We start from the raw sequence: 17602 nt of genomic DNA, 5'->3' as shown, positions 1-17602 counted from the left end.
AGGGGTCAGTAACAACATTTATAAGCTAAACAAGTTGCAAAAATCCAGATAAAAAATATCAAGCATTCCGGTACCGACACAAGACATAATCATTTTTTTCTGTTTATCATTAAATGTGATGTCCTTATTTTTCTTTGTACTGATATGTTCTTTTCGTTGGTATGACTCTTGACGAGACTCGATATGTAGGCACATAGCTCTCGGGTTTTTTGGCTTAGTGCGTTTCTGGTGCGGGTAGGTCTAGAGGTATGATTGGGAAGCAAATGGTATTTACAGTGTTGTTCTCATTTTGTTTAGCCTTGCCTTTATATTTAACTTAATTTGTACTTTATCGAGAAAGTGTATACTATATACTGTATATACTCTCAACCACAGAAACCTTTTTTGCTTGAGTCTTTATCAAATTTACTATCAACTACAAACACTGTTTTGTTGGCCTCTTTGTAAGATTAATATGTTTGTTTGAATTTTTTAGTCAGTTGTGTTGTATGATGCAAATTAATATGCATATTCAGGACGACAACATGTTAATGTAATGAATATAAGCTTTACTTTCTACTAGACCGAACTACTGAGCCTGATGTTAAAGTGCTAGTTCACAAGGTAACAAACAGTCCGCAGATAGACATGTCACCTTACCCGGACACATGCTTTTGATTTCGAGTCGACCAGTTTTTGCTCTTACTCCTTACTACCGCTTTCTAAGCGGAAAAATAGCAAATACTAGTTTTAAAGTCTGCGAATGGTTACTATTAAAATAAAATCCATTTTTCTAGTTTAAATTTACTGTAAAATATACCTCTACTAAACAGTTCCGTATTTCTAAAAACCTAGTATCCGTAACTTTGCCGCAGTCAGAATGAACAATGTAGTTTCTATAAAATTTTATCCTGGAGATATCTGCTTCCACAGTATGTATGTGCTCCAATGGAAGTCCGTCATGGATATCAAGAGCTGTAAAATGTCTCAGTAAACATGCCATCAATGATACATCAAATTTTTCAGACGACACTCCAGAACTACCTAACCAAAACATCAAATAAATGAACACTGAAGTTTTTCTAAATAAGTCACCTTTATATAAGTAAAAACGATTTTTACACAAAATGCAATGATATCCATTTTTTAACAATAGCGGATACAGGAATTTCTAAAGGAGACTGGCGGCGGATCTTACCGAAGAAAAGAGAGACGAAATTTAGAAAGAATAGAAAAATAGCTATAAAAAGGAGTTTGCATTGAAGGACATCTCTGTTCAGTGATCAATGTTATAAAACGATCTTGTTGATTTTCCAATGTGCGCAGTAAATTAACGGTATTATGTCAAAATCGTTAACAGAGTGTTTTCTCTTTTAAATCGTAAACATCGTATATAAAGTATACATAGCCATGTCTTATATGTACTTATAATATATCATCTATAAAAAATACATTATATTACGGTTTAACATCGGAGACATCGTCAACATTGTGATGTCTATAATTCTCTTCCGATATCGAGTTTACATAGTTAACATTTTATGAATTCTAAAGCATTATTGACATCATCGACATCGGCAATCGGCAACATCATTGAAGTTTCTGCAATCGTTTACATTGATGAAATCTCACATTTAATCACACACCAGGTCTCGCTCAATTTGGATTTAATGCATCTTTTGTTCTTTACCTTAATTCGTCTCTTCCTATTCGATTTACAAGATTTGAGAATCGGTACACTACTGTCGCCTTTATTTAATCGTCGACAATATAATAGTGCAGCAATAGATTTACTTCAACTTATAGCCTAGTCAATTTAGCTCTAAAATCGTTCAACCTGCAACTAATTGCAACACAAGGTTTTTTTAGTGCAAATTATAATATAGACTTGTACTAACAACATACTCAAACTATACATTGATATAATTTGCGGAAAAGGTTATTTTGGGGTGAAATATGTGGCTTTTAGTGAAAAAATGCTGAAAACTGGAAAAGAAGAAAAATTGTTATTTATGGTTACATTTTTAGACTTAAAGCTTGTTGAAGACAGGAAACCTTATCTTAATAGAGTATTATGTAGTCCTCTAGTTATTATTATTCATATTGAAGTAATTTTGAGGTGAAATGAGTGATTTTTAGTGAAAAAACGCTGAAAACTGGAAACGTAGAAAATCTCCGTTGTTAATGGTTAATATTTTTGAAATTTGAACTTTATAGAAAAAAGAACATACTATTTTATGTTTTATTTGTGAAGTCCTTTAGATGTCAATATTAATATTTGGGTAATTTTGGTTGAATATATGTTTTGAGACCGAAAACCCGGAAAACTGGAAATGAAAATATCTCGGTTATTGATGGTTAAAACTTTCAAATTGGGATCTTAACAGAAAATAGAGAATACTATCTGATGTTTATCTTAAGAAGTACTATAGTTATTCATATTTAAAAAAAATTCTTGTGTAAAATGTGATTTGTAGAGAAAAATTGTGAAAAATGGAAATAAAAAACTCGATTATTCATGGTTAAAACTTTTAACATAGGATCTTTATAGACAAACTATATTATCTTATGTTTATCGCATATGTATTCTTCTTGTTATCGATATCAATAATAATCAATTTGTTGTGTGAAATATTTTGTTTTACACACTAATTACAAAACAAGAATATATCCATAGTACACGAATGCCCCACCCGCACTATTATTTTCTATGTTCAGTGAACTGTGAAATTAGGTCAAAACTCTAATTTGGCATTAAAATTAGAAAGATCTTATCATAGGGAACATTTGTACTAAGTTTCAAATTGAATTTGATTGGACTTCAACTTCATCAAAAAATACCTTGACCAAAAACTTTAACAAAAAACTTTAGTCTAAAGCAGGACAGACGGACGAACGAACAGACGCACAGACAGAAAAAAACATAATGCCCCTAAGTGAGGAGCATTTAAAATGAAAATTTTAAAATCTTGGTTATTTCTAGTTTTGATTTTTAAAAACGAAAAAAAGGAAAATGGAAACAGGGAATGTGTCAAAGAGGAAACAAGGCCACCCTAAACTCCAGTACATACAAATGAACCAAAATTATCACAAAAAAAACAACACACACACACACAAGACAAACAAAGGCTAGAGGTTCCTGACTTGTGATAGGTGCAATAATGTTGCAGGGGTAAAACATGTTGTGTGAGAACTCAACCCTCTTCTAGTTTCTCTAGACAATATAGAAGAAGCAAACACACAGTAAAACTCAGTTTTAAATATGTGCATTTTGTGGAAGTTTGAAATTTCATCTTATGTTTCGGTTATGAATTTATAGTAATTATACGTGTAGGTATAATAAACAAAAAATGATTGTGTTCAAAAATAACTGTAAATCAGTTTGGTTACTGACTTTGATTTTGTAATGTTAATTGCTGGAAAAGTCATTTTTCTAGTGTCCTTGCATCGTCATTGACTGTAGTCCTTTTTGTGTATTTTTTCATTAGCTACTTTTACAATATTTGAATTGCATAAAGTCACAGTTAAACACAGACAATGTGATTGCAGATTTCTCTTAATGTGTTGCTAATTTTATATAGCAAGCTCTATAAATATCCACGTTTAATTTCAGATATATAAGCTTTTTAAATTTAGGAACATATACTAGTTCACTGAATTAGCATTAAAAGAGGGGCAAAAGATACCAGTGGGACAGTCAAACTCATAGATCGAAAATTAAATGTAGATCTGATATTGTTTAAGGCAATTTCAAGAGCAGCTTTGTCAATACGAGTATAAGTTAACCTCAAGAGCTTGAATTTATTTAGTAATTGTACTAAAGTGGTCCAATTTTGGATGTTGAAAATGAGATAAGCACTGTTGAATGAATTAATGGGATCATTTCCTGGAGGAAGTGTTAATAGCAACAGCGCCTTATGTGTGTACCCTATAGACCTGCATGTATGTGGTGGTCTGAAACATCAACCAAATGGTAATGACAAAGAACTAACATGGGTTGTCTGCTTTATGAAAATATTATGGTCAAATATATATATATAATTACTAGTATATAAAGAAAAGCATTACCAACTTCTTTATTTAATATATCTCATTGAGTTGATTTAATAAAAGATAATCAGCTTTAGCCTAAGAACTGTAAAAAAATGATCATGCATCATCTGTGTATGAATTAAAATTTGTAGTGTCTGTGGGCGACTTTGATGGCCAGAGATAGCGTTTAGATAGTATGTTTTTGTTAGTCGTTTGGGTTGCTTTCTCGTTGACTTTAAAAACCTCAAATCTCTCTTTATTCATAAAATTACTCTATTACAGATATATCAAATTTAAAGATGCTGTTTTCTGCTTCCGGAATGCTGACCTGTATTCAACTCATTTGAACGAAACTATAAAAATATTTTAAAAAATACACCTCATGCCAAAAGAATATAAATGTTTAGCTTTTAAGGTCACTATAAAACTCTATCAGTGATCTCTTGGTAGTAAGTTTGATCGCTTGCCAATGAAACCATCACTTATTATAAAATCTCCCCACTTTAAAAACATAAGAAGATGTTGTATGATTGCCAATGAGAAAACTTTCCACAAGAGATATCAATGAAGTGGGTGTGGATGTAAACAACTATAGTTCATCGTCAAAATATAAAACAAGTCAAACGAGAAACTCAAAGGCCTGATTAATGTTAAAACAATAAACGTAAAAAAAAATATGTTCTTCTCATATATGTTATGATGGTCTGATACTAAACCCCTAACAGGAGGGATTGTACTTGATTTTCATATGATGAAGACATAATCTTTCAATCAGTTTAATTGAGGTTTGGAGCTGGCATGTCAGTAACTGCTAGTAGTCCTTTGTTCATTTATGTATCATTGTCATTTTGCTTAGTTTCTTTTGTTACCTATTCTGACATCGGACTCGGACTTCTTGTAAACTGAGTTTTACTGTGCGTATTGCTATGTGTTTCTTTTTTCGACATTGACTAGAGGTATAGGGGGAGGGTTGAGATCTCACAAAACATGTTTAACCCCGCCGCATTTTTGCTCCTGTCCCAATTCAGGAGCCTCTGGCCTTTGTTAGTCTTGTATGTTTTTTAGTTTTAGTTCATTTATATGATTGGAGTTAAGTGTGACCTCCATTTTCACTGAACGAGCACACAATTTTATTTAGGGGCCAGCTGAGGACCACCTCCGGGTGCGGGATTTTCTCGCTGCATTGAAGACCCATTGTTGGCCTTCGGCTGTTGTCTGCTCTTTGGTTGGGTTGTTGTCTCTTTGACACATTCCCCATTTCCATTCTCAATTTTATGACAGACAGCAAATAATAACAACCAAGTAATAAAGGGCCACTGACTTGTGATAATCATATTTATAGTTTGCAGGGTTAACCCTGTTTGCGAGCACTCAACCCTCCAATAATCAGGAACAGTTTTTTTTAGGGGCCGGCTGAGGACCACCTCCTGATGCGGGATTTTCTCGTTGCGTTGAAGACCCATTGGTGGCCTTCGGCTGTTATCTGCTCTTGATCTGGTCGGGTTGTTGTCTCTTTGACATACAGTATTCCCCATTTCCATTCTCAATTTTATTTAAATAGAAAACAACGTAAGAACAAATTGTAAAAACCAGTTGGATAGGCTCAACTCAAAAAGATCAGCACGGAGTATATAACCAATTAACAAAAAGACACTGAGTTCTAATAGCTACTTCAAAGCTTAATAATTACAGTTGATGCATAAATACTGTTGGCACCGACTAAAATATAAATAAGTACACAGTTACCAAAGTGAAAAGTGGATTCAGTGTTACATCCGAAGCTTTATTTATATGGTGTGTGAGTACTGAGATCGTCGCAAATCACATGAGTAGCTATTTGCTTCGAGGAGCCTGAAATTTTCATTTTTGAAAAAAATATTTAACATAAAATCATTTAACACTCATCATTCTTTTTTTTTTTATGAAACATTGTTGGATTTTAAATGTTAACATGTTTGTTCCAGAAGGGAAATGAAAAAAATATATTGTTTTCTTTCTAAAGAGAGAAAAAATACCTTAAAGACTTATCTTGCAATAACATTTTGTTTATAAAGAACAAAACATGTGTTTTCATTTATAGGTTTCTTACCAACACTATTTTGGAGAACAAGATTCTTGGATTGTAAAATAGCAGAACACAATCTCGGTCTATATCTTTATTCAAATATACAAATTTTGAGACAGGAAAGTGATTCATTCCTAATATTATTCTTTTAAATTGAAATTATTATGTATTGTATTGTATTATTTCAACTGTTTTAAAAAATACTGAACATTTTTTGTAAAATTTAATTTTTTTTCAACTTTAGCAAATAAGGGGAAGCAACTCATATAACCTTACTTTTACTACAAAACATTTTTATAAATTACACCACTTTCTGCAAAATATATTTTTGTATAGTTTTAGTATGTTGTTCATAGATAGTAACAGACTTGTTTTTCAGAGAAAAACGTTGTGTTGCAATTAGTTGCAGGTTGTTCACTAAATTGACTAGACTATTACGCTAAAAACCTAAGGCATGATTTTCAATGTTGACTTTATATTGTTGATATTGCGCTGTCTACTATGTAATTGGTGTGCACGCAATGTGCAATACTGGATACACAAATTAAACATGATATTGAAACGACTTTGTCAGTAATGTGATTTGAAGATGTAATTGATGAAAACATTGTGATCCACGTCCCTAAATGTATTGAAGTAGACACAAGGTCTACCTGATAATGTGAACAATACCATATTTACGATTTAAAAATGATATAAGAAAAGAATTCGATGGACCAACCCTTATTGACATGATAATGTTAGCATCATAGTATCGACAAGGAGAACGATATACATATAATCGTTTAGATCAAATATTAATACAATTTAATCATTAAATTGTTAAATTTATTTGTTGTATTACTTGTCAAATCTTAAGCAAGGTTAATTTTACACATTGCTATCATTAATTATGTTCAGGTAAAAATTATACAAACAATGTCTACAATTTACACAAGGCCGTTAGGTTTTGCGCTAAATGTTAGCACGACTTTCTTGCTTTTAAATTCGAATAGACATAAAAAGACAGTTTCAATGTACCATATTGTTAGTTGTTGAAAAATCATCCAGGAGTTGGACGGAAAAACCCTCCCATCCCTCCCTTTAAACATATTTCTGCTGTTTCTGAATTTATTTTACAGGTTGCAGTTTTCATTAATATTTTGGAAATTCTATCCATGTACATAAGAATATCATCAAAAAATCGTCATGGCAGAACTTGTTTGGACTTTATTGATTTTGGAGATGGCGGATTTATCGAAATTCACTGCTTTGGTGACCCAGCAGAGACAGTTGTTATACACTGACTGGTACACCCGTCAGTGTTTGATAGTTAACTTGTTGTAAATTGTTGACAATTAGTGTTATTTGATTGAAGAGATTAAATTGCCATGACAAATAAGCAGCCAAAAAGTAATCAAGTTGTTGTTGTTTATTTTATAATGAATAATATGAACCTACAATTCTTAAATAATATCTTTGCTTAGTTTGATATTCATTGTTTATTCGTAATTAAATCAAGCAAACGTATTTCCGTATAACAAGCATTACACAATATCTTTTATACACATCAATTATATACAATAATTATAAATACGATGTTATCAACATTTTAATGTCGACAGTTTGAATAATGTTAATGCAATGGTTTAGAGACAGTTCTTGAAAATCAGAGAGCGTGGCACTCTAATTTCACGATAAATCAGATTTCACTTCTTCATTCCAAACGGACAAGACTGAACAGCGAAACGGTCGTCATACTTCAGAAATTGTATAACGGCCGCAACGGCGAAATCCAGGCATTACCATATTTGTTTATTCTACTGAAACATCTAATTACCTTACCTCTAGGATATAATAAATCATACTGGTTCTGTGTGATAGCTCTCTTTTTATATGTTAAGTCATCTATCTTACGCCGGTTTTTACTCAGAAATTGTTGTAACTGTATGGGATGGAATTCATCGTCAAACTTTTGTCTTACAGCGCGTGGTGCAATCCTTATTAGTAAACCAGCCAATCTTAGAAAATTAATTTCTTCCTGTGACAGTGAGTTTGCCATCCTAAAACAAAACATTACTAAAACCAATTCGATTAGCTAATACCTTAACATTTTGGAACGAGTCTTCTCAGAAATATTATTACCATGCCTTTTTCATAATAGATCTCCATCATGTTGATAAACTATTGTTTTATCTGGTAACCACTCTGGCGCACAAACATAGCTACTATTGTCCGCTTTTGGAACAAAAATAACTTTTAACACCTATATTTACCAAATGTTATGCCCTTCAAACTGGAAAATGATCCATACTTTTTTTTTAATATAATATTAATAGACGAAAGATAATTTCATTTTTCATAATTAAAAAAAGAGGCTGCGTAGATAGCCTGAATCAGCACTCATTTAACATCCATGGTCTATGGTTTTAAAAGAAAGTAAAATGTTGTTTCGGTTTTTTTTCCAAAAAAAAAGAACTTACTTCAAAGCAAAGAAAAGCTTACGAAGCCAATCTAGTTTCATTTTAAATGAGTTTTTTTCCAAATCCAAAGAATGACGAAGTTTTTTTTTAAACTTCACTTTATATCATGGAAATGAAAGAAAATTGTGCAATAACTCACGAACATAAAATAACTAAATGCTGTTCACGTTTCGGTCACATCGTGGTCTACAAGACGAAGCAATTAATTACAAGCTTGAGCGGAAAACTGTTCGATATATCGATGAAGCCACAGAACACAAATGCAGGATAATATTAACTAATTACACTAATAAACATATAAGTGACTACATTTTTTGTAATATTAAAGAATTTCTTTTTCAATTTAATGAATAACACATTTTTAGCAATCCTTGGTGTTTCAAAAAATATATCAACTATTTTGTTTTATCCTGAATCTTTTAATATATCTATTCCTACTAAAAAAATATGAACATTTTTATTTACAAATTTAATGTACTTTTAATTTTTTTAAAGTTTAAATTACTTAGTAAACAATGCAAAAGCAATTCCAACATGATTGATTTTTCCCAAGGTCACCTGTCTAACAAAAATGTATCTTACTATTTTAAGTTCAAATATGAAGCATTAATGTCTAACTGTGACAGTAAATTGCATAGTCACATGTGTGACCACTTCCTAATGATACTAACATGTACAAGTGTTAAGCTCACTTGGCAATATAATTGGTTTTCCGTTTTAAAAACAGGGACATATGTAACAGAACAGATGTATAACTTTCCATGCATTGTGTACGTATAGTTCCAAGTATGTTGTACGAGAAAATAGGCAGATTGGATTAAATGGAAACTATGTGCACGATGTATAATTGTGAAGTGTACAAGTGTTACTTAGACAATCATGAACTAGCCTCAGACACTGCGAGTACTCTCAGATCTGTACTTTTTGTTTTTTTTTTGTTTTTGTGAGGGATGAACTGGCAAATGATGCGTAGTTTAAAATTGTAATAATTAAAGATGAGAGATAATTTCTTTTTCATAATTAAAAAAGAGGGTGTATCGCTCAATTCACAATTATGGTCTATGGTTTTAACAGAAAGTAATAATTCTAAGCAAAGACCAGCTAAGGAAGCCAATGAAGTTACAATTTAAATGATTTTGTTTTTGTTAAACTTCCCCTTATATCATGGAAATAAAAGGAAATTGTGCAAAAATTCCTGACATAAAATAATTTTATCGCAATTGTCAAAACCAAAACTAAAAGAACAGCGTGCGGCTCTCGTTTCGGTCACATCGTGGTCTACAAGGCGAAGCAATTAATTACAAGCTTGAGCGAAAGACTGTTTATTATATCGATGAAGCTACAGAACACAAATACAGGATGATATTAAGTAATTACACTAATAAACTTATTAATTATTACATTTTTTTTCTAATTTAATGAATAACATATTTTTTAACAATCCTTGGTGTTTCAAAAAATATATCAATTATTGCGTTTTATCCTGAATCTTTTAATATATCTATTCCTACTAAAAAAATATGAACATAAATTCCGTTAATTTTGATTTACAAATTTAATGTACTTTCATTTTTTTTAAAGTTTATATTACTAAGTAAACAATGCAAAAGCAATTCCAACATGATTGATTTTTCCAAAGGTCACCTGTCTAACAAAAGTGCATCTTACAATTGTAAGTTCAAATATGAAGCATTACTGTCCAATTGTGACAGCACATTGCATAGTCACGTGTGTGACCACTTCCTAAAAATAATACCATGTAGCAGTGTTTAACTGACTCAGCAATATAATTGGTTTTCCGTTTTTAAAACAGGGACATATTTAACAGGACAAAAGTCTGTATAACTTTCCATGCATTGTGTACATATAATTCCAAGTATGTTGTACAAGAAAAATAGGCAGATTGGATTAAATGAAAACTATTTGTGCGATTTGTAATTTTGAAATGTACAAGTGTTACTTAGACAATCATAAACTGGCTTCAGTAACTGCGAGTACTCTCAGAACTGTATTTTGTGTCTGTTTTGTTGTTAGGGGAATGAAAATACCCTGCCACGTTCGGTCTGTGCTTTATTAAGATGCTTTTCTGCTTTGTATCGCTCTAATGAGTTACGCCCCTTTCAACTGATTGTTATAGTTTTTCCATGTGTTATACTGTTACACCACTGTCGCAAGTTAGGAGAGGTTTGGCGCCTTCAAACATGCTTGACCTTGACGCATTCTTCATGTTCCTGTCCCAAGTCAGCAGCCTGTAGTTCAGTGGTTGTCGTTGGTTCATGTCTGTAATATTTGTTTATCGTAAACTGTTTTGATATAAATCAGGCCGTTAGTTTTCTGAATTGAACTGTTTCATATTTTAATGTCAGGGTCTTTTATAGCCGACTATAAGGTATGTTTTTATTATTGTTGAAGGCCTTAATTTCTATTAACAGACAGTCCTTTATTTTATCTAAATCTGCAGATATGTATTGCTATTGAATTATTGTCTTCCCGTACTGTAAGTGACTGACAGCTTTTCCGTATTTAGTGACTTTGACCATGACAACTCGAGGACCGCACAGAGCAAGTGATAGGGATAACCGTGATGACGGAAAAGGTAAAAAAAACATTGAAAGAAGAAAGTATTAATCGACTCTAAAAGAAAACATGTAATACACCAAACAATTAAACAACTGTTATGAATAAGTTTAATTAACAAATGGAGACTCATTGAAAATGTAAATAAAACAAATGATCATCACTTTATCATTTCAAATATTTTTCACGTGCTCCATGATTCCGTATTTAGTGTTTATCAATGAGTTACTATCGATAAACCCGAAAAATAATATTAGCAGCCAAAGTTTTCGATCAACATTAAAAGAATGAAATAATTTTTGTTGTCGATTATACGTTATGGATTCATAAAAATGTTACAAAAAACTTGCACTTAGTTCAGTATATAGGCATGCATTTATTCCAAAGTATCTTTAACATTATATTTACCAGAAGCTCGTTTCATATGATTTAAAAAATTTACCAGTGATGCATAGATTTCGTTATCTGAAATCTTAAACATCTTTACAGACAAGGACATAGTGAAAGAGTTTGGAAATATACACACCGTAAATAAAGACAACAGTAGTATACCGCTGTTTGAAATTCATAAATCGATTGAGAAAAAACAAATCCGGGTTACAAACTAAAACTGAGGGAAACACATCAAATATAAAAGGAGAACAAAGACACAACAGAAACACTAAAATGCAACACATACAGAAACGAACTATAAGATAACAAAAGCCATTTTTCTGACTTGGTACAGGACATTTGAAGACAAAATGGTGGGTTGAACCTGGTTTTGTGGCTAGCCAAACCTCCCGCTTTAATTGCAATGTTAAATATAACGCTAAAATGACAACATTACATGACAGGACTACAATACAAATCAATGGAAGAACATACTGGACAGAGAAACACACAAAAAAACAATACAATAGAACATTACGACAAGCTAATAGTTATCAAAGGTGTAAGGCCTAAAGATGAAGAGCATTGATGACCCAAAATTCCAAAAAGTTGTGCCAAATACGGCTAGGTTATCTGCCTAGGATAATATTAGCAGCCAAAGTTTTCGATCAACATTTAAAGAATGAAATAATTTTTTTTGTCGATTATACGCTATAGATTCGTAAAAATGTTACAAAAAACTTGCACTTAGTTTAGTATATAGGCATGCATTCATTCCAAAGTATCTTTAACATATTTACCAGAAGCTCGTTTCATATGATTTAAAAAATTTACCAGTGATGCATAGATTTCGGTCTTTGAAATCTTAAACATCTTTACAGACAAGGACATAGTGAAAGAGTTTGGAAATATACACACCTTTTTCTTTTAGAATCGATTAATACTTTCTTCTTTCAATGTTTTTTTACCTTTTCCGTCATCACGGTTATCCCTATCACTTGCTCTGTGCGGTCCTCGAGTTGTCATGGTCAAAGTCACTAAATACGGAAAAGCTGTCAGTCACTTACAGTACGGGAAGACAATAATTCAATAGCAATACATATCTGCAGATTTAGATAAAATAAAGGACTGTCTGTTAATAGAAATTAAGGCCTTCAACAATGAGAGAAAACATACCTTATAGTCGGCTATAAAAGACCCTGACATTAAAATATGAAACAGTTCAAATTTTACAGACATGGACAAAGTGAAAGAGTTTGGAAATATACACACCGTAAGGAGAGCCAAAGGAATACCATGGTCCAAAAAAGGGAAATTTCTTCAAGGATACACCTAGATCTTTTAAGAGAATTCTTGAATCAATCAAGAATATCTTAAAATTTGTTATGGATATCCTTAATTTTCTAAGGATATCTTTGTTTAGTTTGGCGGATATTCTTAATGCAGCTCATTATGGATATCAGATAATAACTTGAAGGTATCCTTAAATCATGTATAGCAAATATTTTAGGAGAGCAATAAATAAGTTAAGGGAAACATACCTTTATATTTAATACAATGTATTATGAATATCAATAATTCAGTTAGGGATACAATAAATCATTTAAGGTGTACTTATTAATTATTCGAATATCTTTCCACAACGTATTTATTGATATCCCATAATGACATTTATTACTTATAGCCTTAAATGGATGATATCCGTTATACGTTTGATTATAACCTTTATTACGTGGTACATCCTTTACTGTAGATATATCGTTCAGTTATTTATGGATAATCCAAATTTTTATTGATAATTGGATAATCGGATTTTTTGATAATTTGTCCTTAATTTATGAATATCCTTGATACGACCCTTTTTAAATTTCTCAACAATCCACCTGTTGACCCTCAATTTTAATGTGTTTACATTTATCTTACAAAGCTTTTACCTATATAATCAATAATCTTTTTCAATAGATTTTATTCGAGCGCCACTGTTGAGTCTAAAGTCAGACGTAACAAATTATAAAAGCCAGGTATCTTTGATTTATTTTTACAACCCCTGGTTCAAGGAACTTGCTTTTGAGCGTTTCGTTCCAATGGATGTTATAGCCAGTTTCGAGCACTTTGCATCGACTAAATTATCATTGATTCAGGAGATTGTGGTTTTGTTGTATACAATATATCAACAAGCGGAATATAAACATCACAACAAATTTGATCTTGTAGTTGTACGAGGGTTATTGGTTTCTTTTTTTTAAAACAAAATGTATAGGGGAAATGTGTTTCTATGTAAGTGATTGACTTTTCTAAATAGCATTTTTACATCCAAAATCTATAGAATGTTATCTGACATTTTTGATTTTTTTGCTATTTCTTCCAAAAAAATTAGGTTTTCAAAAGATATTAATTTCAGGTCATCTTATCTTGTTTCTAAGAAACAAACACTACTGTCAAAGAGTTCTATCCGGATACTTTATTCCTGTACTCTATGGGGTTATTCAAGCTAAGCAGATTATTTATTCCGACAGGAGAGACATGGAGCAATGTAAACACGGCAAGCACCTTAAAGGATGTCCTCGTTATTGACTAGTTAAAGGACTTGATTAATAGAACTTAATTTTTGTCAGTGTATAAATTAAGACATCTAATTTGTTCACCTGTTTATGCCTTTGACGGGATGTATAATTTAAAGGCAGCAGTCTTCTTTCACTAAACCAAAGACAAAAAAGATGTTTTATGTGTTTAGCAAGTAGATACTTGAGATGTCCGTTTATTGTTTAATTATTGTATTAAGCCTGCTACTGTGAAAGTAGTAAACTATTTCAACAAAGATTTACGTTAACTTACTAAAAGGGTCGTAAGTTTTTCAAAGTTCTAATCAACATTATTACTACGGAGTATTTTTCGTGTGTATCCGTACGTTGATTCATCGAGATAACATAACAATACAGGTTGTTTTATATTAGGCATAGTTCTTGAGGTATGCCATCGTACAATTGATTGGTTAAATAGTTGCGTTCTTGTTGGCTGTACTTGCATTTGTTGCAACATTTGTGATATACAATCAGTTTTCATATTCATCGTATGTTTGTATATTTGGTACTGTTCGACATTACCGTAAGTCATTTTTTGTTTTCTGGCTTTTGTCCGTTTTTGTTTCTTTCCTTTTTTTACATTATCCCTATAATTCTATGTTATAGAACAATGTAAAGTCTTCAAACAAATTAGATTAATGTCATAATGTCACATCTTCATGTCTACGATCTGTCTATTTGTAATGAATAATAATGTCCATCCAAAACAAATAAGGGACAATGATTAAAATGTAAAAACCATGATGTTGAAGCATATTGAATATTTGGAACAATGCCTAATTTGGAGTCAACAGCTACCTTATCAACAATATTATCATCTTTATCAATCAAATCAATAAATACCCATGGCATTTCTTCGCCTCTCTTATACAATCGATCATAGTGATGAAAAGTATTCAATGAACCCTGTTATAAACATATAATCCACGGGAGAATATTTAGAATTTTGGAATCAGATGGAATAATATAATAAAAGGGGGGGGGGGGGGGTATTTGAGGGTTGAAAGGGTTTAAAAAGTAACACCATGACAATAACTATACTTGATCCTCAATATGATTAACATACCTGACATGTACATGTATATTACACCACTGATTCAACTCGACGAAAGCCTGAATGTTTTCCAATATTCACTAGTAAAGTCACATCTTCATATGTCCAATTGAAGATAAAATTGGAAATCTTTAGATAAAGATATATTACAACCTTGAGATTTTGTTTGCACATAAGAGATATATATAGCTTGGGTCACACGACCCTTTGATAAATAAACATAGTTTTAAAAGTATTGATTTCACTTGTGAGTCTTTTGATTTTTGTATTTAACAATATTTGAACCTTTTGAAATATTAGTTCGGGACAAAAGATTTTCGTATATTGGCCAGCATTCTGTTTTTCATTAAATAATAAAAGTATCAACAATGTGCATGTAAATTATACTTTTACATGGAATGTTTTAAATATTGCTCTAATTCATAGATAACTTACACATCTCTGCAAAACAATATAACAAAAAGTGTCGTAAATTACCCGACAACCTTTAGAAAACTTCCAAGTTTAAGTTTAAATGGTATTTTTAGAAGATTAAGTTTAAATACACCAGCAATAAAGAACTTTAAAAATCGATAGAAATACCATCATATTGATAACAAAAGTACACATAAAGATATAACTTAAAAATTGATGAATCGACAAATAATTTCGATGGATTGCGTGACGATTTTCCTACATAAACTGACCGAAAGTAAGAAATAAGATTATACATATGGTGCAGTGACAAAGTTGTAGTATGATTGTACAGTAAACATGGTTGCTTTGTTTTCCAACCTGTTCTTAGAAATTCGTATGTTCACATTTTCCACCAAAAAATAGTTTTACCTAGTAGATTCTGTCTGCAATTTAGTAAACCATATATTTTCAAATGATAAATTGAAAGGAACAATTTATAATTTGATTTCTTATGGTTTTATTGTGGAGTTCGTGTTAATCAGTGTCTGGTTTTCTAATTTGAATTTTTTATACTGTTGTTTGTGTTTTTGTCGATTTTCGTTTTTTTGGCATGTCATTGTAATATTTGCATTGACTTTTGAGTTTGTATCATATTTTCTATCGTGACATTTTGACTGAGTCGAAATTACATGGTGATTAAAACATTCATTTATTAACCAAAGACTTAAAATACATTATAAAATTCCATTAAATACAATTCTATTTGTCTAAGAACTGGTCATGAATACAGATCTACATTTCTTACTAGTCAAGTACATGATTTTAACACCCGGTTTTTGGTTAAAAGGTGTCAGAAAATAGCAGTGTGGGTTACACGAAATATTAGAATACAATAAGTTATAGACGTGCATACCCTTAGATGTTGAGGATGTAGATGTTTCATTCACAACTTCGGTGTTTAGTGTTGAAAACTTCAATTGAGAGCTAGTACCCTGAAGGTCAAATACTTACATGCATATTCATAACATACAAAATCAGGCTGGATACTTGGAAGACCGAAGTTAGTAGTGAGTACAAGTCAATATCCAATCATTATCTCTCAATTATTACCAAAAAGAGAGTATGACCTATTTTTACCCTTAACATAAGGATCGATGGATCGACATTATTTATTTCACATGTGGCGCGATATATATGAATATTCTATAAATCTATCCTAGATAGTATACAGGAAATAATTTCCTATTGATGTTTAGCATTATCAATCAACCAATAACGAAGTTGACTTTACTTATTATAAAGAGTGACAATAACACTTTATAAATTGTATGCGTCCGAAGCTCTTTTCAAGATTTACCTTCATCAGGAACGCCCATAGCCATACATACGATAGTCATTGGTGTCTAACACATGTAGAGCGATATGGCTATAAGGGACTCAAAATAAAAAGTCAACTTAGCCTCAGGGAGTTGGACTATTCGTTTTATAATAATGTTTAGATTTATCAATTGAGAATTTAGGGAAAATATGTTATAAATTATGCCAGTACCGAGGCACCTAAAACTGAGTTAATGATACACACCGGAAATATAGGCGAGTGACATTTTTCCAAAAAGCCTCTTAATTCAAGAACTATAATGCACCCAACTTACACACGGCTGTTATATATCTTTCGAAAGCTTAATATCTTTACTTTCTGTTTTGCCCGTTCGTAAAAATACCGTACTGTTCAATTTCCGTTAAAACAAGGTAATAATTAAACAAAATACAATTTTCTGGTACTTGTATGATACACTTTTCCTAAAGATCCTATGAAGCTTATAGAACAGGATACAATGATTCCAATTCAAACGAAAGAGGTAAAATTCTTAAAAAACCTCCAAAAATGACTAAAATGCTCTTTTCTTTCAGAACGACAGGTCATTCTTTTGGAGAAACAACCCGAACGATACCAAGTTTCAATGAAATGTGCTTCAAGGCATCAAATAATGACCTGTGTAAGGTTTTTATTTTCCCTGGTTAAAACGCAAACAACTGTTAGAGTTTACTTAATCATTAAATTCATTTATAGTTATCGTGTGTT

This window comes from Mytilus californianus, unplaced genomic scaffold (genome assembly GCF_021869535.1).
Source record: "Mytilus californianus isolate M0D057914Y unplaced genomic scaffold, xbMytCali1.0.p SCAF_13, whole genome shotgun sequence".
Classification (NCBI taxonomy): Eukaryota; Metazoa; Mollusca; class Bivalvia; order Mytilida; family Mytilidae; genus Mytilus; species Mytilus californianus.
The sequence above is the reverse complement of the archived record's forward strand: the minus strand, read 5'-3'. Positions refer to the sequence as shown.